Source organism: Eptatretus burgeri, chromosome 18 (assembly GCF_056783735.1).
Source record: "Eptatretus burgeri isolate ZD-2024b chromosome 18, Ebu_testis_v1, whole genome shotgun sequence".
In the NCBI taxonomy this organism is placed as follows: domain Eukaryota; kingdom Metazoa; phylum Chordata; class Myxini; order Myxiniformes; family Myxinidae; genus Eptatretus; species Eptatretus burgeri.
In genome coordinates, this window is record NC_140978.1 from 37,021,001 (window position 1) to 37,043,174 (window position 22,174).

At 51.6% G+C, this 22,174-nt stretch overlaps 1 long non-coding RNA gene across 1 annotated transcript in view; it reads right to left on the reverse strand.

The window, feature by feature from the left end:
- Positions 1-632: 632 nt before the first annotated feature.
- LOC147008896 (uncharacterized) overlaps positions 633-22,174 on the reverse strand; it is a 42,843-nt gene continuing 21,301 nt past the window's right edge. The window contains exon 3 of the long non-coding RNA XR_015053131.1: positions 633-915. This is a non-coding gene — a long non-coding RNA (uncharacterized LOC147008896). The remainder of the gene's footprint in view (positions 916-22,174) is intronic.

Below are 22,174 nucleotides of genomic sequence, written 5' to 3' on the forward strand. Positions count from 1 at the left end.
TCTCCAACCTTGATGTTACATTTCACTCCAGCACCCAAGACTCAACTGTTGAATTGTCTTTGATAAAAGTGTTAATTTTCTTGTGTGAATGTAGATTTTCTCTTGTAATTACAGAGAATAAAATTAACCTAAAATCTCTTTTCCTTTCAAGTTATGTTATTTATAAATCCAAGGAACGGTGTCGAAAATATTGTTTTGGAAATGTCTCCTCATGAATACTTATTTTATAAGTAATTTAAAATGTTTCTGTGTTTGTTTCTCTTTCGAGGCCAAACCGGAGCACCGAGAGGAAGCAAATTTTGGGTTCTTGTATTTCAGAATCTTGGCTAAGTTTTAAGCTGCTGCACGTTGGCCTTGACCTGACCGTGGGTACCCCTGGCACGTTTGTAATATTTAGTGTTGATTAGACCAGCTGTTTTTATTTCTTAGATTTCCAGACCTACATAACCGTGTCGACAGTGAATTTCCTTCAAGGGTTGAGTGATTTGGGGGATGGAGGGGGTTGTGTCCACGACCTGACCCTGGGTATTTCCAGCATGTATGTAAAATTTGATTGAGATAGTGGCAGGGGTGTGAAATTTTATATCAATCAAGGAAAAGGCTTCACACACACAAACACAAACACAAACACAACCGACACACCACGTTGAGGAAAGCGGCACATAATCACCTCGTCACACCATCTCACTCACTGCTTGGTGGCGTTGATGGCGATTCCGAAACCACAACCCTGACGTTGAGGGGAAGGAGATCCTGTGGAGAAAGGGCTGGAAATGTGAGCGGGACAGAGAGGCTTCCTTAGGAGTGTGGATTGGAGGCCCGAGGTGAGCTTCTGCTGCTGCTCGTGTTCCTGGACGATTTGAGGACGACGTGGCTGGTAGTCTGAGCGGGTAATTCATGCACACTTCGAGGAGTCTGTAATTCAGCAAAACAGACATGCAACTGGATGTTAAACACTCTTCTTGTTACTTTTCAGATCGAGATAAAAGATGAGTAAGCCGTCAAAGCGAGTTCTGGAAGGAAGTGTGTCACTTCAGACAAACGAAGAGAAGATGTGATTCAGTGAAAACCAACCACAGCAAATGGATAATATGTCGAGGTGAACAAAGTCAAAGAATGTGTAATCTTCAAAAGTATACATTTAAAAAACTTAAGTCGGCGATAATCATCAGACGAGACAACTGCTTTACATTTGCAAATGGACAAAGTTGACCAAATTTGGTTGGAGCATGTGAAGCTGGGAAACCAAACACCCCACATGGTAAAATAAATGCAGAAATGTGTACATCACTGAAAAAGGCTACAAACTAACAGAAAGGAGGCTTGGGATTAAAACCTCGATTTGAAATAAGGAAGAACCAACGGCAAGTTCAGAAGAGAGAATATTGACCGGACAACACGGTGAGCCTTATCAAGGAAAGGTATGCTGTGTTACATATAACCGATGGTTCCAGGGGAAAGAACCACAATGTAAAGTGTCGACAAATGATAACCAGGAAACAATCATTAGTCTTGCTAAAAATCTGAACATAAATGAGATAGTCGTACAGGGTCATTGGTGCAGGACATGACACGGTGGCTATTGATGAGTGCCACCTCAAACCAGGTATGAACTCCTTTTCAAGCGACTTCAATCCCTTCAACTATAACACAAGATGTTCGTCCTTTCGACAAAGCGTTTAAACTTCTTTTGGATCAACAAAAAAGAAATCTGTGTTTCATGAACAGCAGAGTTTTCTGGTGCAGTCTTTATGTGATCAATACAAAAGAATGGTTTAAGATCTTGGAGTAAGGAATACAGACTACCATGCGGTAACACTAAAATGGGAACTTGTTCAGCATTTTGACACTTGTATTGCAGTGTTTGATCAAAGCTGTGGCTCCACATTCATCTTTGCATCTCGGGTTTCTATTGGTGATGCTGTTGATCGACATTGGAAGCTCGAAACGGAGGAAAATGTAAACGAGAAACAAGAAACCCTTCTGCAGACAGCAAAGATTGTGAGATGACACAAAGTTGTTCAAAAAGGAGGTGCAGACCTCAGCGTCGACAGGGATATCAACTGAAGCAGCTTCTCAGATGGTTCCAGGTACATTCTATCATTTCATTGCCAGTCTATTAGCAGACAGAGTACACTTTCCGACAAATCAACAAGAGCGCGACAGAGACTCAATCGACAGACAGAAGAAAATATCTTGATGAAAGCACAACAATTATTGCAGCACATGTGTGGTGTTATTGTTGTGGGGCCAGTTCTTGGTGGCGAGCACGACCACCAGGGGAACAATAGAGTCAGCTCCACCGAACACACCGGAATTTAGGTCGTACCTTTCAGATAAATCTGAAAGTACGGATCCCATACAGGACAATAAATCGTCAATAATTGGACCGCGTGGAGTCGGGTTAATTGACAATTTCAATTTACCTAAGTACCCACGCGGCAAAGCTTCCCAGGGAATTTACACCCTCGGCAGGCCTCGAGCGGAATGAGCCGTTACCGTGATCGAACCGTGTGTAACCCGAGCGGATGGTTCCCGAGGCCCGTCGGTACAAATGTAGAAATGCGGCAACCGCCTTCCTAATCCCCACTACGCACCGTGGCAATCCAATGGCAGAAATGACTAAGAACTAACCGAAACCCCGTCACAGACGGATTCCGTTCATTCAACCACCCTCACCAGCTCACCCACACTCGAGGGACATGGACTGCCAGGGCGTGCTTGCCCCCGCCTACTCATCCCAGCCCTTTCCCCATTCCCCCCGCCTCACACCCCCCACCTTCAATTTGCTTACCCCCGCCCAAAATTTTAATTACCCCGGCCCCACCCCTGCTTCTTCACTCCCCGCCCCCCGTCTATTCATTCTCCGCCCCACTTGCCCTGTCCACCCCCCTCACACTCAACTCCACCTGATTCACCCAAGCCCCCGCCCAATCATCCCCCGCCCCATTCCCCCCTCGTCTCCCGCTTTCAATTTGCTTCACCCCGCCCAAAAATTTGCTCACCTTGCCCCCCGCCCCCGCCTCTTCACTCCTCGCCCCGTCTCAATGAAAAGTGTTTATTCTGCTTCAGAGTTGAAGGTTGACTATTGCCACTATGTGCGATGCACTCTTCCAGGTACAAAGTTTCTTTCAGTCCAGGTCACAGTACAGAGAAAAACGTGACGCGACTGCTGGGAGGAGCACAAAATTGGTCCTTCAGTCTTAATATATCGATAATAACGATCTCTTATAATGCTTCATCTTCCTCCTTCACACGTTCGGTTCTCATGACTCCCTCTCACCTTTCTCAAAAACTACCCCTCACCTTTCTCCCTCAACTCTCCCCACTGAACCTTCTCCCACCATTCACCCCCCTCACTCACCCTTCTCAAAGTTGCCCCGCCCCCTCCCCTCCAGAAAGCTCCCTCCCTCCCCCCCCCTCTCCCCTCCACCTCATCACTCCACCTCTTCAAATCCTCAACTGCCTTCTTCCCCCTCTCTCCCCCAGCACCGCAGAGCCTTTTCTCCCTCTCATCCGGCCCCTCCCCCCTGCAATTCCACAATCCCCCACACTCTTTCAATAACTCTCCTAATCTCCACCCCTCCTCCCATGTCCGACCCTCCCCCTCCATTCCCCTGCACCCAAAGCCTCCTCCCTCCCTCTTCATTAACAGTGTGGACCTCAAATATCCGGGGCCTTCGCTCAAACCTTACAGATCTTTCCACAAAGGTTGCCACTGACAAACCAGACATAATCTGCTTCACAGAAACTTTTCTCCCTCAAGGCATCTCTGACTCCCAAGTATCTCTCCATGGTTACACCCTCCTCCGGTATGACAGATCTGCGCCTCGATCTGGTGGAGGAGTTGCTCTCTTCATCAAAAACTCTATTCCTCACTCTCCATGCACTGCCTTCACTCCCCCACACCCCCAGGAATACCTCTGGCTACGGCTTCCACTCCACTCCCACCTAATGTTTATATGTGTACTGTAACATCCACCAAACAGTGATGACTCCATTTACACCTCACCATCCGAAAACATGGACCAACTTCTATCTTCTAATCTGAACTCTCTCTTCCTCATATGTGGTGACTTCAATTATCACTGTGCCAGTTGGCTCGGTGTGGGTACCTCTCTCACCTGTCATGGCACATCAGCAAAAGACTTGTGCGACTCATTGGGACTGACTCAATCGGTCAACATCTCAACCAATGGCAACAAGGATCTCAACCAATGGCACTCCATCTCTTCTAGATCTGATTTTGACAAATTTCCCTGAAAATATCTGCTTTTCTTCCTCTGCTCCAAGAGGTTCTTCTGACAACGTACTTGTCAAAGTGGGCATCTCTCTGGTTGTTATCAGAGAACCACCTCAGCACCGTCGAGTCTGGCATTGCACTCAGGCCGACTGGCAGCGTCTCCAAGCAGTCATCGAACCTTTAGGCTGATCTCCCATCGCTACTTTCTCCAACATAAATTCATCCTGGGAATTCTTTCAAAGAAACTTGCTCTCCCTCAGGCACAGATTTATCCCCTCTCGTCTTCAGTTGTCCTACCCTTCTTCCCACCTATGGTTCACTGAAGCTTGTGGCAAGGCAGTTGTCCTGAAACAACTTGCCTTTGCCTCATGGAAAGCAAACCCAACTGAGGGTAATCTCAGTTCCTTCCATAAAGCTCGGAACAAGTGTGTATCTTCCCTCAGGAGAGCCAGAAAACAACATCTTTCGATGCAAAAGTCTGAACTCTCAAACCTCTCACCCTTCTCCAAATCTTGGTGGCGTCCAATCAAATCTGTTTCTGGTGTATATTCCCCCTCCATCCCCTCCCTTACCTCAAATGGCCGGACTGCTGATACCGCATGCAAAAAGGCTGAATGCCTAAACTCGGTGTTTGCATCAAAATCTTGCGTACGAAACCCAGCGCTTTCTGTACCCACCTTACCCAGTTGTACCCAACTGTCCATGGACTCTGTGTCCTTTTCTTCTGACAAAGTGGAGAGTTTGCTGTCAAACATCGACTCAGATTCTGCAACCAGTCCAGATGGCATCAGACCACGTGTCCCAAAAACCTGCTCCTCTGCTCTTGTTCACCTTCTCTCTGTTCCATTCACCCTCTCATTTGACAAAGGTCATCTGCCATCTGCTTGGAAATTAGCAAACATTACTGCCCTGCATAAAAAAGCGCAAAAACAGATCCATGCAACGACAGACCAATCAACCCTCTTCCAATCATCAGCAAGGTTATGGAATCCATCATTGCTTCAGACATCAAAATCCTTCCTCTTCTCCAATGGCTGGATGTCCATTCATCAATTTGGTTTCAGACCATGCACTCTCCCCAAGATATACTGCTTCTGCTCTCCTAACAATGGATGGATATCTTCAATGCTGGGCATGAAATCACAGCCATATCCCTCGACATATCGTTGCAGGGCTGGGTGTCGGCCGCGAGCACGACCGCTCTATGGAGAAGTACAGTCAGCTCGACCGATCGCCTGGAATTTCGATCGTACCTTTTCGGAAAACTCTGGAAAAGTACGGGTCCCTAATCGGACCGTCAAGTGTCAATATTTCTGCCACGTGGGACAGGGTTATTCGCCAATTTTCAAAATACCTAGATAACCACGTGGCGATTTACCGAGTCTCCACACCCTCGACGGCACCCGTACGGATCGAGCCGCTTAGCGTACTCGAACCGTGTGCGATCCGAGCGGTTTATCGCCGAGGTCCGTCGGTCTAAATGTCCCGTTATAGCGGCAACAGCCTGACTAATTTCCCAACATGCAGCACGCTAAGCCAATGGAGGAAAGAACACGAACGAGCGGATACATTTCACAAATAGGGATGTTTATCTAGTATACTAAAAAAAACCAGAATATGTTTGTATGTATGTTTGTTCGTCCTTTCTCGGCGGCTGAACCGTTGGATGGAATTAGATAAAACTTGGCATGAGTGATCCTTGGGACATGAGAACGGACATGGGGGGGGGGGGGTTCAAGTTCAAGGTCACGGTGTCAATTTCATCCGATCGAGACGGGACCAACGCCATTCGACAGATAATCAAAATTAAATGACAGTTGATTGACGACATTCACTTCCGACTTCCGGTTTTCGAGTTATGACGTCCTAAATTGACTAAAACATCTATTTTTCATGTTTGTTTGTCCTTTATAGATGGCCAAACCATTGGATACAATGAGATAACTAAGCTGTTGGGGTTTGGGTTCGGGTTCGGGTTAGGGTTACCTGACCCTAACCGTAACAGCTAACCCTAACCAAAACCCCAACCCCAACCCTAACCCTAACCCTAACACTGCCTTTCCATTCCCTCCCCGCCCTACGGGCGGGTACTGTCTAGTTTACAATAATAATTGGGGAACGAGGGAAGCACGCAAGAGGAGAGTTAAACCGATTAAAAGAAATGTACGTTTTTACAGCACGGCACTTACACAATTTCCTACTTAACTGACTGGCGCCACAAACACACATTCGCACACACCCAAATAATCGGACCAAAATGGTCTTTATTGAGGCCTGTCTCGGACCTGTCCGCCTCGTGCGGTCTTCAAGGACCAGGTCCTCCGGGCAGAACTGGACCGCCAGCACGATCCTGACGCCATCACGACCGGGCTCCAGGCGAACGGAAGTCGGCAGGGCGAAAGCTGGCAGGAGAAGACCCTCCGTTGCCCCGACCACTCTGTACACAGACGCTTTTGCACTCCACCACCTTGCACGCAGATGTTCACTTCTTTGCCAGAACTCTCAGAACTATCCAACGGGCTGACCGCGCCTATAATTACCCCCCTCTTCAGAGGTGGGGGGCTCCTCCTCACAAAACTCCCTCTCTCACTGGCTGGTTTTTGGCGCGCAAATCGCTCTTCGTCTCTCTCACTGGACAGTTTTGGCACGCAAATGGCTCTTCGTCTCTCTCACTGGCCAAAACGGGCGGCAAGCTCCTTGATTGGCCCGGGGGCGTGATGACATCACGCGGAGCCCTTTCATCCTGTCGCGGGATCTGATTGGCCGGGCGACGGTCACTTCACTTGTTGCACGCTGATTGGTCGAGGGCCGTCGCGCGGCTCCGCCTTGAGCTCCGCCCACCATGACGTCGGCCAGAGAGAGAGGTGGAGGAGGCGAAGTGAAGGTGAGGGTGATGCGGTGTCATCGGCGTTGATATTGGTGGTGTAAAAATAAAAGAAAAACCCTAAATATCAAAATAACTCCACACCGCATGAACATTTTAGTACCCATTAGACCACGGATGGGACCATTACTGGCAACACGTATTTTCCGATACAACTGATCTATCAGACCTGTATGTTGAGTGCAGTAAACTTCCAAATTTGTAAAACGACCCCCTCCCCTTTTTCAGACTCGTCCCGCGTAGTCAAATTTGCGTGTGACCAGCATGTGTAAATTCTCCCCAGTACATTTCACTTTCGGATCCCTGAGTGCGACATTTTTACTACATGTCGCAAAAATAAATAACCGAATGCGCTGGGTAACTAATAACAGACTCATTCAGACTACTGAACAAACATTGCCGGCGCTATGACAAACATGCAGGTGGGTCAAAGAACTTATTTACATTCTTTACCCAAACTAATAATTTACACTTACCATGGCCCAGGACCTGGCATCTGTGGCAAAGAAGGCATGGCAAAGTTAGTCAACAGTTTTGTGTGGGTGACTGCTCCGCAGCTGAAGGTCAGTCACCCTCAGGGCCTGATCAAAAGTTCCCCCTTGAGACTTCTTTCTTTCTTTCCAACCCCCAGCTGCTGGAGGCAACTCACCCTAACACGGCATGCCATATGCCATCCCACAGGCCATTTGAAGAGGTAGCCAGGCTGCCCAATGCAGTGTATGGCTCCTTTGTGCAAGAACAGGGAGGTAGCCGGCTGCCCAATGCAGTCCCTGGCTCCTCCCTGAAATGAACTGGATGGAACTGGACTGGATGCAAGAAACGGTAAATGAGCTGCTCAATGCGAAGTTGGTCCTGGCGTACATGGTGATGGATGATGAACACAGGGGCAAATGCAAATATGGGCAGCAGGCATGGGGTTATGGCAGAGGTAGGCGAACAAGGCATGGCAAGGCAATGCAGAACAGCAAGTACAGCACAACAGGCCGGCAGGTGAAGCTGGCCGGCCTCTGGTCTCAGTCCGTCTGGATCTGGAGGGAGTGCGGTGGTGCAGGCCACTCTGAACACGGGCTCGGACCTACCCTACCGTCTCCCCCAACCTATCGCCTTTGCCTGTCTCTGTCCATTCCCACTCCCTTAATTTGCAAAACAAACAAAATTTAGCCCCTTTTTATTTTGCTTTGTTTTTTTCTTTTATAATTCCGTCTCCCGAACACACTTCCTGTCTTTGTCCGGCTAACCTGTCCTGCCCATCTAACCTACTCCCAACCCCTAAAATCCTTTTCTGGAGGGGAATAGGGAGAGACTAGCGTCCTGTCTCGAGGCCCAACAAAGCCTCAGAATGGCCTCCGACAGATTTCAGCAATCTAACCCAAGGTGGCTCCAGCGGCCGACAGAGAGCGAAGGGATGAATGGGGTGAAGGGGTACATCTCCTAAGTATCCTACTTTTTATTAAACTTTAAACTACCCCGGGGCTTTCCAAAATGCTGTCATTTAAACTATGGGTTCTAACAACCATGATTCCTGTCGCCTGTGTTGGTGTCTATTATAAATTTGGGCCGAGCCCTCAAATTTTCCTCTGTGCCCTTGCACAATTTTATGGCTGGGCAGCGTGGCTCACTTGGCAGGGATTCCCCCTCTGCCGAACTAGAACTATGGCACCCCCGGGACCTGAGACTGTCTCCGAGCCTACCTGCTCCCTCTCAACGCGGGGGGGGGGGGGTTGCCCTTCCTGGCATTGCCCTCCTTCCATACCCACGTGGCATCTTTGGTGCTCCGGGTCCCGATCCGTGGGTCGCCCGTGCCGAGTACACTATCCCAGTCCCTTGGACCCTTGGCCTACTCCGGCCGACTACTTCGGTGCCCGGGGTACCCACTACTCGGAACTCACCTTTCCAAGCCACGCTCCCAGCCGGTCAATTTTACTCCTGCACCCCTCCAAATGGGTATCGTGCCTTCACTCAACACCAACAAAACGCCCTCCTTTTTGTAAATTTGACTTACCCACAAACTAACATTACACTGACCCCGGGGTCACTTGGGTGGGAATCACTCCTCCTGCCACTCAGTCATTCACACCATGCATTCCACATTCACTCCACACACACACACACACACACACACACACACACACAGACACACACACACACACACACACACACACACACACACACACACACACACACACACACACACACACACACACACACACACACACACACACACACACACACACTCAGGCCCGCTGACCCATACTCACTCATTCAGTACATTTTTCATTTCTCAATCACTCCACACTGCCATTCTCCTGACTAAATTCTCCTAACTCCATCGTGCTCCCTCGTCATCCCTTCTCCAAATGCACGTTCCTTTTAATCTGTCTATGACACATTCCATGTCTGTCTATGTCTTCAAGGAAAATCAATTTTCCATTCAAAAATATATCCTAAAATCCCTCCAACTAACCCATTCCACGGGCTCCATGAGGAACAACCCATGTCCCCATGAAGCCAGTCTAATTAATTCCAACCCACCCCACGAACTAGTGCTCCTATGCCCAATTTGGGCTGCATACTGGAAGCGAGGCTTTATTATTTTTTTCTTCTGCAGCGCCATGGTGGCGGTTTACGGCTTGCCCGTTCGTCCCTTTGGGTGATACCGACGTCCCCTCCGATGGCCGATCCGTGCAGCCATGACGTCACCCTGCACATCCCAACAAGCGCTCGCTTTCAGGGGATTCCCCACGCGGGACGACGTGCGCTGTTTGACCGAAGCTTGCGCAGCGAGGTCTGTGCCGATGACGTCACCAGCGCACCGAGCCTGGGCGGTTTCCCGTGCAGGTTAGCACGCGCGCATCATCCCAGAAACCCGCCCCGCGCGTTCCGCGAACAGAACATGCGGTATGCAGCACGTGATGCCCCTTACAGGCGCCCACGTGGGAACTCCTGTTTGCCAAATTCACCCGACACTCGCCGACATTTTAGCCGTCCACGCGGCCGGCTCGTATCCATGGAACGTTTCCGGGCTGGATCGCGAAGACGCGCCCGTGCGGGGCATGCGCGAAGTGCGCCACGGACCCCGTACGAGCCGTCGCGCGAACCCGGCGCGGTTACCAAATCAACTCTACACGGCGCAGAAGGCTCGCCACACCCGACCCCGTCTGAATCCATCTGTCCATTTCCGCGCACGCCATGTTACTCACGCACGCCATGACACTCACACTATACTCACCTTTACCACTCACACTCTTTACCACACACACCGGGACAATCGCGCTGGGGATTCACGCTACCACAAGCACTCCCGGGGCCTCCATACCCCCCAAGTTGCGCGTGTACCCATTAACAGCACTCATACGCTCCACCTCGTTCGGCTCGACCAGACCCACCACGTCGCGATCTGCCGCAAGTGGGAATATCGTCTCCCCTCGTTCCTTAAGGAGGCTATCCTGCTGCTCGCACCGGGTCATGAGACATTCCCCAATCTCAACACCATTGTCCCCTCTTTGCTCTACCTGTGTGTGCTCCTCTTTAGTTCCATAATCCCGCGTCTCCGTTTGTGTCTCTGTGACTTTTTCCGTCGTCCCCTCGCGTTCATTAGTTTCTCCTCTTGTCTCCTTTATTATCCGCATCTCCGTCACTGTTAATTTCTCAGTCACCTTTAATTTTTCCGTCATCCCTTCGTATCTCAATTTACACGTCTCCCCAATTATCATCGTGGGGCTCTCGTCCCGACCGTACCAGTTTCCATTGCGGGCCAGACACATTGCACACTCAGTGTCGGTTCGGTGTCTTCGCCACGTGGTGCGGCCATGATGCCTTTCATCCTGTCTGAGCCTGTCTGCAGGCCCAACCCCATGCTCTGCATCCCACCCCGCTGGGTTTGCATATCACCCCTCAGTGTTTGCATATTTGCATCCATATCGCCCCTCAGTGTTTGCATAGTTGCATCCATATTGTGCTCCAAATCCCCTTTCAATTCTGACATGTTTGTTTTTAAATATTCACTCATTGCTCGTCTGAGCATCTCCACCAAATGGTTCATGTCAAGCGACCCTGACGAAGCCGATTCGCTTGGGTCGGGCGCGGATCCGCCAAGGGTCGGGAGGGAAGTGTGACGGAGGGGGGTGTCATACACCACCCCTGCGCCCTTTACGGACTCTGTGTTTGGTTGTGAGGGATGGTCAACCTGCATGGCGGTGGTGTCCAAGACTATGGGTTCATCTACACTATTACCACTCGTACTACCCACCTGCCTCAGCTCGTCTTGGCTCAACATGTTGCGTGCTGGGAATAATTTAAAAACGCTCGAAATTAAAAACGCATAACCGCGAGATGGAGCAGTAGAGTCGGCTCGACCGATTGCCCGGAATTTAGATCGTACCTTTTCGGAAAACGGAAAAGTACGCGTCCCTTATCGGACCGTAAAGCGTCAATATTTCTGCCACGTGGTGCAGGGTTATTCGCCAATTTTCAAAATACCTACGTAACCACGTGGCCATTTACCGAGTCTCCACACCCTCGACGCCACCTGTACGGAACGAGCCGCTTCGCGTACTCGAACTGTGTGCAATCCGAGCGGTTTATCGCCGAGGTCTGTCGGTCCAAATGTCCCGTTATAGCGGCAACAGCCTGACTAATTTCCCAACACAGCACGCTAAGCCAATGGAGGAAAGGACATGAACGAGCGGATACATTTCACAAATGGGGATGTTAATTTACAATAATAATTGGGTGACGAGGGAAGCACGCAAGAGCAGAGTTAAACCGATTAAAAGAAATGCACGTATATATACAGCACGGCACTTATACAATTTCCTACTTAACTGACTGGCGCCACAAACACACATACGCCGACACCCAAATAATTGGACCAAAATGGTCTTTATTGAGGCCTGTCTTGGACCTGTCCGCCTCGTGCGGTCTTCAAGGACCAGGTCCTCGGGGCAGAACTGGAACCCCAGCACAATCCAGATGCCCTAACGACCAGGCTCCAGGCGAACGGAAGTCGGCAAGGCGAAAGCTGGCAGGAGAAGACCCTCCGTTGCCCCGACTGTGCTGTATCACGTCGTTGGGTTTTCGTATGTCATGACTCGCCCGCGAGGGGTGGCAGTGATGTACATCCGGGCACGCAATAAAGCGGAGTTACTGCTAACGCTCTCACTCTCCATGTTCCGCTGCACCCCAGACATGACAGTTGGCTGACGAGGATGATTAGTAGACGAGTCACGGCGCACGGACAGGTGCCCGTTTCCGTCGGAGACGACTTCGAATTGTTTTCGGAACAGTTGGGGTGCTATTTCCACGCGAATGATGTGGTCGACGGGAGCAAGCAGAAGTCGATCTTGCTCGCCACGCTATCGACGGAACATTATCGACTGCTGAGTGATTTGGTGGCGCCGGACAAGCCCAGTGGGGACACGCTGTCGTTTCAGGACATTGTGCAGAAGATGAAAGCACACATGGTGCCGGAGAAGTCATTACAGCTGGCTCGTTACCAGTTCGATCGCCTCACGAAAGGTACGGGGGAGCGCGTCGCGGATTTCGTGGCGCGAGTGAAGCATTCGTCCGTGGCCTGCAAGTTCGCGGCCGGGGGAGCGTCCAGCTCGGCTCAGAGATCACTTTATTTCTGGTTTACAAGATGAAAAAATGGTTTCGGCGATTCTACGGCTGAAGGGTGAAGCCATTACGTTCACCTCGGCAGTCGACACTGCAACAGCTGTCGAGCAAACTCGTGGAGATGTTCGGGCCATCACCGGCCGCGGCATGCCAGATGGCCCGGGGGCCCACGCGGTGTCGCGAGCGCCCAAGGACGCACGCGCGACCTTCGGTGCGGGCCGGGGCCAGACGTCGCCGCGCGGCCGCACGAGCGGCAGGGCGACCCCACGGACGCGTTTGGGATGCGAAGGTCGACACCTGCGGCGTGTGTGCCCGTATAAAAACACCGTGTGTTTACATTGTCGCAAGGTGGGTCATCTGAAGCGTGTGCCGTGGGGCGTTGGCCACCGTTAAGGTCATGGACGGCAATGTGCGGGGCGACCCCGGTGACCGGGGGCGGAACCGGCAGCCGATGATGAGCCTGTTTTCAATTGGTTCTGCGGCGGCACGCCCGATGACGGTGGAAATCAAAGTGAACAAAACACCGATCACGTTTCAGGTTGATTCGGGAGCGGCGGTGTCGATCATCGGCGAACAGACCGCGCGTAGGCTCAACGGCCTGAGGCTTATCCCGGTCGGCACGGTGCTGAAACGGAATGGAGACGGCCGATTGTGCGGGGACTTCAAGTCCACGGTTAACCCGGGGCTCAGCGTGGAGCAATATCCACTGCCGTCAATCGATGAGATATATGCACGATTGGCGGGGAGTCAATACTTCACGAAGCTTGATCTGCGTGATGCATATTTTCACCTGGCGATGGATGCCGGGAGTAGCGACCTTTTGACAATCAACACGTGTCAAAGGGATCTATCGATATACCCGACTGTTTTGGAATTGTCTCGGCCCCAGCCTTGTGGCAGAAAGCCATGGATCAGGTTTGCATTGGCCTGCCCGCTCAAACCTACCTGGACGATGTGCTCATTGCGGGGAAAACGGCGGACGAGCACCTTGCGAACATTGCCCAAGTGCTGACGAAGCTGGAATTGTGTGGCCTGCGCTTGAACAGGGAGAAGTGCGCGTTCTTCAAGCAGCGCTTGGAATACCTCGAGCACATCATCACGCCGGAGGGGTTGTTGAAAGGCCCTCGGAAGGTGGAGGCAATTCAGCACATGCCACCGCCTCACGACAAGATGCAGCTGCGCTCATTCATTGGTATGGCACGGTATTACCAAAGATTTGTGCGTGGGCTCAGCTCGCAGCTGGTGCCGTTAACGCGGTTGCTCAGGAAGGACGAGCGCTGAGCCTGGGGGCCTGCACACCAGGCGTCGTTCGACCGCGTCGAGCGGCTGCTCACAGAGGATATGGTCCTCGTGCACTACGAGCCTGCACGTCCGCTCTTATTGGCATGCGACAGCTCTGCATATGGCATCGGGGCAGTGCTCTCCCACAGGATGGATGATGGTTCCGAGCGGCCTGTTTGTTTTGCATCCCGGACCCTGTCTACAGTAGAGTGATAATATGCCCAGATCGAGCGCGAGGCTCTCAGCCTCGTCTGGGGTGTGCGGAGGTTTCATCAATACCTGCTGGGGCGGCATTTCACTTTGCAGACGGATCACAAACTACTTCAATTCATCCTGAGACCCGAACGCGGGGTACCAGTGGTGGCGGCCACGCGAAAACAGCGGTGGTGTCTATTTCTTGCTGCTTACAGCTACAATATTCAGTTCCGAAGCACCGAAAAGCATGCTAACTGCGACGGGCTCTCGCGCTTGCCTTGCGTGGAGGGTCCAGTTCGTCTGAATCAGTCGACCGGGTTGATGCGTTTGCACTGAGCCAGGTCCAAAGCGGGACGATCACTGCCAAACAGGTCGCGGTGGAATCGGCTCATGATCCAGTGCTCGCCCGTGTCGTTCAGGGGATTTCTACGGGGAATTGGAGCAATCTACCTTCAACACCGGCATTTCAGCCTTTCGCGTCACGCGCATCGGAGCTGTCGTTGGTCCAACGGTGCGTTATGTGGGGAATGAGAGCGGTGATTCCACCGAAGTTCAGGCAGCAGTGTTAGGAGGAACTACATGTTAGTCACCTTGGCGTCGTGAAGACCAAGTCTTGCTCGTAGCCTGTTGTGGTGGCCGGGGTTGGACAAAGACATTGAGCAGATGGTTAGGCATTGCACCACGTGTCAAACAGATGCTGATAACCCGCGTCGAGCTTCGGGACGATGGCCGACACCAGACAGGGCTGGCAGAGGATCCATGTGGATTTTGCGGGGCCGGTTAATGGCAAAATATTTTTGATTGTGATCGATGCATTCTCTAAATGGCCGGAGGTTGTAGTAATGCAGCATACATCAGCAAACATTACGATAGAAAAACTGCGGACGATCTTTGCTAATAAAGGATTACCCGAGATTCTGGTCTCTGATAACGGTCCGCAGTTCATCGCAGGTGTATTTGATGAGTTTATGCGTCAAAATGGTATTCGATATCTAAGGTCCGCACCGTATCATCCTGCGACGAACGGGCAGGCGGAATCATTTGTTAAAATGTTGAAACGGGCTTTGCGAAGGGGGTGTGTTGCACCTGTGCAGACGGTGGTCGATGTCTTTTTGCTCCAATACAGGATCGCTATTCATCCTGTCACGGGCGATTCTCCTGCCATTCGTCTCTATGGACGGGCATTGCTGTCCAGACTGGATTTGCTGCGACCTGGAGGGTCGGTGAGTGGGGCGGTGTCGCGCCCGCCACTGCTGCGCGGTTTTGATGTGGGACAGCGGGTAATGGTGCACGATTATTTCCACGGTTCCAAATGGGTGCCGGCTGTGGTCTCTGTGGTACTGGGGCCGGCGAATTGCATGGTGCGGACTGATGGTGGGGAGGTGTGGAAGCGGCACGTGGACCAAATGCATGATCGCTGTTCAGCGTCACCCCCCCCCTATGCTGAGCGATGTGGGACCCCCACCTGTGATGTCGCCGTGGCCAGGGCGTTGTATCGTCACCACCGCGGTACTTGGAGGATTTTGAATGTTGATTGGTTTCGTTTGGTCATGTTATAATTGTCATTTCATCATTGGAATTGTCATTTTACGAGGGGAGGAGTGTGCTGTATCACGTGGTTGGGTTTTCGTATATCATGACTCGCCCCCTAGGGGTGGCAGTGATGTACATCTGGGCGCGCAATAAAGCGGAGTTACTGCTAACGCTCTCACTCTTCCTGTTCCACTGCACCTCGGACATTACACCGACCACTCCGTGCGCAGACGCTTTTCACTCCACCACCTTGCGCGCAGATGTTCACTTCTTTGCAGAACTCTCAGAACTCCCCAACGCGCAGACCGCGCCTATAATTATAGCCCCTCTTCAGAGGGGGGGGGGACCACCTCCTTGCAACCTTCCCTCTCTCACTGGCTGTTTTTTGGTGCACAAATCGCTCTTCGTCTCTCTCACTGGCCAAAACGGGCGGCAAGCTCCTTGATTGGCCAGGGGGCATGGTGACATCACGCCGAGCCCTTTCCTCCTGTCGCGATATCTCATTGGTGGGCGACGGTCACCTCACTCGTTGCACGCTCATTGGTCGAGCGCCGCCGCGCGCCTCCTCCTTGAACTCCGCCCACCATGACGTCGGCCAGAGCGAGGTGAAGGAAGCGAAGTGAAGGTGAGGATGATGTGGTGTCGTCGACATTGATATTGGTAGTGTAAAAATAAAAGAAAAACCCAAACTATCAAAATAACTCCACAGCACATGAACATTTAATTACCCATTAGACGAGGGTCGGGACCCTAACTGGCAACATTAACTTACCGATATAACTGATCTACAGGACCTGTATGTTGTGTGCTCATGGCTTCCAGATTCGCAACAGTTCGGCTGCAATGACGGATTGGGGAGAGGTGGACGAGACGATCATGAAACCGAAAACCAAGAAGTTAAAACTTCTCGTGACGTCACCAGATTTGTATGACGTTGTTTCCACACAGGCGGCTCATTTGACGTTTGTTGAGATTGAGTTTTGTTCATCACGTTAACATCCTCCATGTTGGGAGTGTTGACGGTGTGGTGTAGCCTGCGGGCCTGCGGGGCGGGGCATGATGGTGGGGGGAGTGGTCGGCGTGATCATCGTGTCTGCCAGGGATATAAGGAGTGTGCGCCGCCTGAGGCGTTGTAGTGGGTGCCGTAGTCGCCGCGGCTCGTGAGTGCATTGAGTACGTAATAAAGGAGAGCTGCGGGCAAAGTACGCCCGCGCTCGCGCTGGTGCAACAAAGCCGGGCTCGACTGTTCCTCCGCTCGTGTCTGCCTTCTAAGCACCCCTACCATGACACCACAGATTGGCGACGAGGATGTTCAGATCGGCGTGTGCAGGGTGTTTGGGTTCGGAGAGGCAGCGAGTAACTCAGCGCACCCCGCGCGGTTCGAGGTTCCGGAGGAGTACGCATCGTGAAGAGCGTATCGCAGGTTCGCTCGCCGCGCGCACAGGCTCCGGAGCCAGGAGGCTCGCCAGCGCGGCCAGCTCAGGCATGACAGGAAGTCGGGGCACGGCGCACGGACGCGTGCCCGCCTTCGGCGGAGTCGACTTCGGTCACGTCGAGTGGACAACGACCGCGCTCGGAGTTCGTTTAATTGAGGCACGACAAATCTGGGGAATGATTTCTGCAATGTCACGGCTAAAGAACGAGGACACGCAGTTCAGCTCGGACGCGGTGTTGGACGTCGCGCAAGCTCTGAGGAATGTCCGGGGTCTCGATGGTCGGTGCGCAGCAGATAATCCGGAGGTCAGCGCGATGTTCCAGGCGCGCACGGCCGCGTGCACGGTCTGCGGCGCGGGTCGTGGACGAGCGTTGCCATGCAATCACTCGGACGGCGGTCTGAGCACTCGGGGACGTCTACGGTGTGTGTGCCGAGAGTCATCGCCCATCATAACAGTCATAGATGGCGGTGTGCGAAGCGATCCTTCCGTCCCGGGTCGAGACCTACTGCCGGTACGGTGTTCGGTGCATGGCGTACACGGTAATGCCCCGGGTCGAGTTTTGCAGCCTGGGCACAGAGATCCCAGCGACTCGGAACGGGAGATACTGCCGGTGTTAGACCTGCCTTCAATTGGTCCGGAGGTGACAAGATCAATGGCAGGGGAGTTTGAGGTGACCGGGGCACTGCTGCTGCCCATGTTGAGCCTGGTTTCAGTTGGTCCGACGGTGACAGGACCGATGCCAGTGGAGGTCGAAGTGATCGGGGCACTGATCGGGTGTCGAGTTGAGTCCACTCGTGTTGCCCTCGCATCGTGCACGTAAACCGGCGAAGCGATTGCACCGCTTGCGGTGGCCGACGTCTCGGTGCTCTACCGGGGTCGAAGCGCCCTACTCTCGGTGTTTGTGGTGCGAGGGGAGGGGCCCGCCCTTTTGGGTCGGGACTGGTTGATGCACCTCGAGCTGGATCTCCAGTTCGTACCTCCAGGTGCACCGGTGCTTCCTTCGTTGCTTCCTTCGGGACTCGAGGGCGAGGTTCTGGCGGCGGGAGCCGCATCGATGCAACGGGAGTGGCCGTTCGTTGCTGCCTGCAACGGTGATGTGCGGTTCGGAAGCAACGGGAGCCGTACCAGCTCTCGTGCTGAGCTCTCGCGCTTCGGCTGCGCTCCTGAGGCAATGCGCGCCTGTGTCGGTCAGGCGATTTCGACGGGGAGTTGCAGCGAGCCTGTCGCGCTCAAGGAGTTCGCGGATCGCGACCATCGGCGGCGAGCAGGTCCTCGCAACGTTGCGACGACAACCAAGAGACGGAGACGTGGTGTGGTTTATGGGTTGCTGTTCATTGCTCGAGTGGTGCGGTTTAACGTTGTTGAAATGAATGCCGACAGTTCCTGTGTGAGAGTGGGTTTGGCTGAGATCAATCGATGGGATTTGCATTATGATCAATGTGATGTGGAGGCTTTGGGAGCGATGGTGGAAAATCAAGAGGTTTTGTTGGCCTCCCGTTGCCCCTGGCCGCGGGTGGTTACTGTGTCATGTGCGGGGATTTCATCAGGAGAACGCGCTGTACGGAAAAAGGAGTTTTCAATTGCGCCAATGATGTTCTTATTGCTCGGTGGCGGGCCTGTGGTTGAAGTGTGGTTTGAATGGAGTTGCTACCGTCTAACTGCCGTGTGGGTCTCGGAGATCGACTCGGAGCCAGGGCTGTTGCGCTGTTCAGCGTTACCTGCACCTCTGGTTTCGGCAAGGTCAGACGTGCCTGGCGCCTGGGACACAGCTCTCTGTTTTCGCTCAAGGCCGTTTGGACATGCGTTGGAATCTCAACTGATTGTGGTGCGTGGGTTGTTATGGGGCATTGGTTGCATCCAGCCAACGGTGCTGTTCAGCGCCCCCACCCAAGGTCAGTCGGGTCTGGCGTTGGCATCACGGCTTCCGGCCTCGGAATGTTTATCTGCTTCAGGTCTGGCTGGGGGAGATGTGCCGCCTTGTTGGCCGGAGGCGTTTGATGGTGCCGGGGGAGGTTTGCTCGGGAGGTCGCCGCGACCTCGCCGGAGGGCATGTAGGCATGAGCCGCCTGGGGGCGCTTTTGCTGCGTAGTGCTGCTGTGCTTCTCGCCTTGCTGCTTCATATCGGTAACGCGGTCAGGGTTTTGTAGGTGCATTGTGCAGCTCAGTCTTCGGAACCTGGCCGTTGCAGCTCCACTCGCTCGCATCGACACGTTATATGATGTGATGTGCTTTTATACTATGCAGTTTCTTTTTGTACCTTGTCTGCTTTTATACCGTGGTATTTCGTGCTGCTTATGCTTATTATGATGATGATCATTTAATAATCATGGTTTTAGGAGGGAGGAGTGTGGTGTAGCCTGCGGGCCTGCGGGGCGGGGCATGATGGTGGGGGGAGTGGTCGGCGTGATCATCGTGTCTGCCAGGGATATAAGGAGTGCACGCCGCCTGAGGCGTTGTAGTGGGTGCCGGAGTCGCCGCGGCTCGTGAGTGCATCGAGTACGTAATAAAGGAGAGCTGCGGGCAAAGTACGCCCGCGCTCGCGCTGGTGCAACAAAGCCGGGCTCGACTGTTCCTCCGCTCGTGTCTGCCTTCTAAGCACCCCCACCACGACACCACAGACGGTGTTTTGTTCCATTTGTGTGGTTCGAGTCTCGGATACTTCCCCAGACCGAGCTGTCCGGATCATGGTGTCCATGTTCAAATGAGCTTCGTGAAGGAGACCTCAACACAGACATGGCGATGAACATTTATCTCTCATTTGATCCTTTATTTCATCACCAGCGTCGTAATCCCAAAAATCACACCTTCTCACTCCCTTCCGAAACCCTAACATGTAATCAGTGACGTGATTACCTTGTCTGACGAGGTGAAACACGTGACGTTCAAATGAAACCTTCTGTCGATGGTCCAAGTGATCGTTCAGTTCTCCGATCGCGCCAAATCCTCCTCGTGCGTCAACATCATGTTCCTCATCACCAGGAAACGTCATTCGTTCCCCACAGGATTTCATCAAACACCACACGACGTCAAACCGCCATTCACACACCCTCCCTTCATTCATTCTCCCCCTTCATTCATTCACACCAGAATGCCATCATAATTGTGCAAGATTCACATTGTTTATCACTAATTACTGACATGTATTTGTTTATTTATCGTGTTGATGATTGAGACTATTTTTACAGTTAACTGACATCATTCCTCCGGCCGGGGAAATAGTGTGTCTACCCCGGAATTAACGTGCGGCGGTGAACTGTACTACAATTCTCAACGGCGCGATAATAAAATAGGGCGTCTACCCTGGAATTAACGCGCGGCGGTAAACTGTACTACAATTCTCAACGGCGCGATAATAAAATAGTGCGTCTACCCTGGAATTAACACGGGGCGGTAAACTGTACTACAATTCTCAACGGCACAATAATAAAATAGTGCGTCTACCCCGGAATTAACGCACGGCGGTAAACTGCACTCCGATTCTCAACGGCGCGATAATAAAATAGTGCGATTGCATTTTTGTTAAATTAAACATAAAAACGAGAACCTGAACTCTGATTGTAGGTCAGAAACGGCGGATAAAACACTCGTGATGTTCATCAACTTGGGCCGCATGGTTTTTACCGAGATTAATCAGAGAAAAATAAATAAATTATACAAAAGGTGGAAAGAAATGATACGGTGAGGAGGGGGCGTGGCTACAGGCAACTATGACGTCACAATGGTTGTTGTTGGAGACAATGAGAATTCCATATTCAGGATCATTCAACACAGAGATTGATTGTGAAACGCCATTCCGTGGATAGACGTGCATGAGAGATGTGGTCTCTGATCGCAGCGGTCATGATGTTCATCTCCGGAGAACCATCCCGACCTCCACAGCAGGTAAGCGGTGATTGTAAGAGATAACGTTTGTGGGTTGATGGAGAAGTGAACCGGTGGTGTATTCCATGTTAGATTTCTCTTGTTTTGGATTTGATTGAAAATCCGAGTGAAGACGAGAGTGACACGGCGAGTGTGATTCAAATATAAAACGTTTCACGGAAATAACTTTCTCACAAGAACGTCAATCGTGGTGCAGAGTGTGTGTGAGTGGAGGAAGCGACATGAAGAGAGGTGATTCGTTATTTCAGTAAAATGGCCGCAGGAGTGGGATTCAAAACGATCCTTCATCCATTGAGATAATCAGAGATTGTTCAATATTCACAAACATGTAAACGAGATATGTAAAACTAAAAATATGTAAAATATGTCACAATTCTTCTTCTTCGTTTGATATGACGTCACAATTGATGCTGGGGACCTGATACTGCAGGCACGAAGCTGCACATACTGGCACGCACCGACGGGCCCACACTGGTATTAATAATAATAATAATGATATCACAATAATTGGCAGTAATAAAAAGAATAACGTGATACAATGACCAATGTCTGTCAACCAATAACGACCTATATATTGTCTGTCAACCAGACAGGACACGGTGCTATGACGTTACGAATGATGTCACAATGCTTCCTTTTTTTTCTTTGAATTTTATGGCTTTCTTCAGTGTTGAAAAGGTGTATATATGGCAGCTGAAGTTTCGTTCCACCTTATCACGCCATTTATTTCTCAGAATAATGATAACAGCATCTATCTATAATTCCAGCAATGTGTGTGTGTGTGTGTGTGTGTGTGTGTGTGTGTGTGTGTGTGTGTGTGTGTGTGTGTGTGTGTGTGTGTGTGTGTGTGTGTGTGTGTCTGTGTGTGTGTCTGTCCATCTGTTTGTCTGCGACCACCATTTCTCAACAACTGCCGGTCCGATCTGATTGAAACTTGCCAGGAATATTGCCGGGGTCCCGCAGATGTGTCTTTTCGACGTTTGATGTCAATCGGACAAGCAGTTCCCAAGTTACGGCCATTTATCTGTCGACCAATGACAAGACACGGTGCGATGACATCACGAATGACGTCACAATTAATGTTCTTTTTTTTTCTTTTTTTTG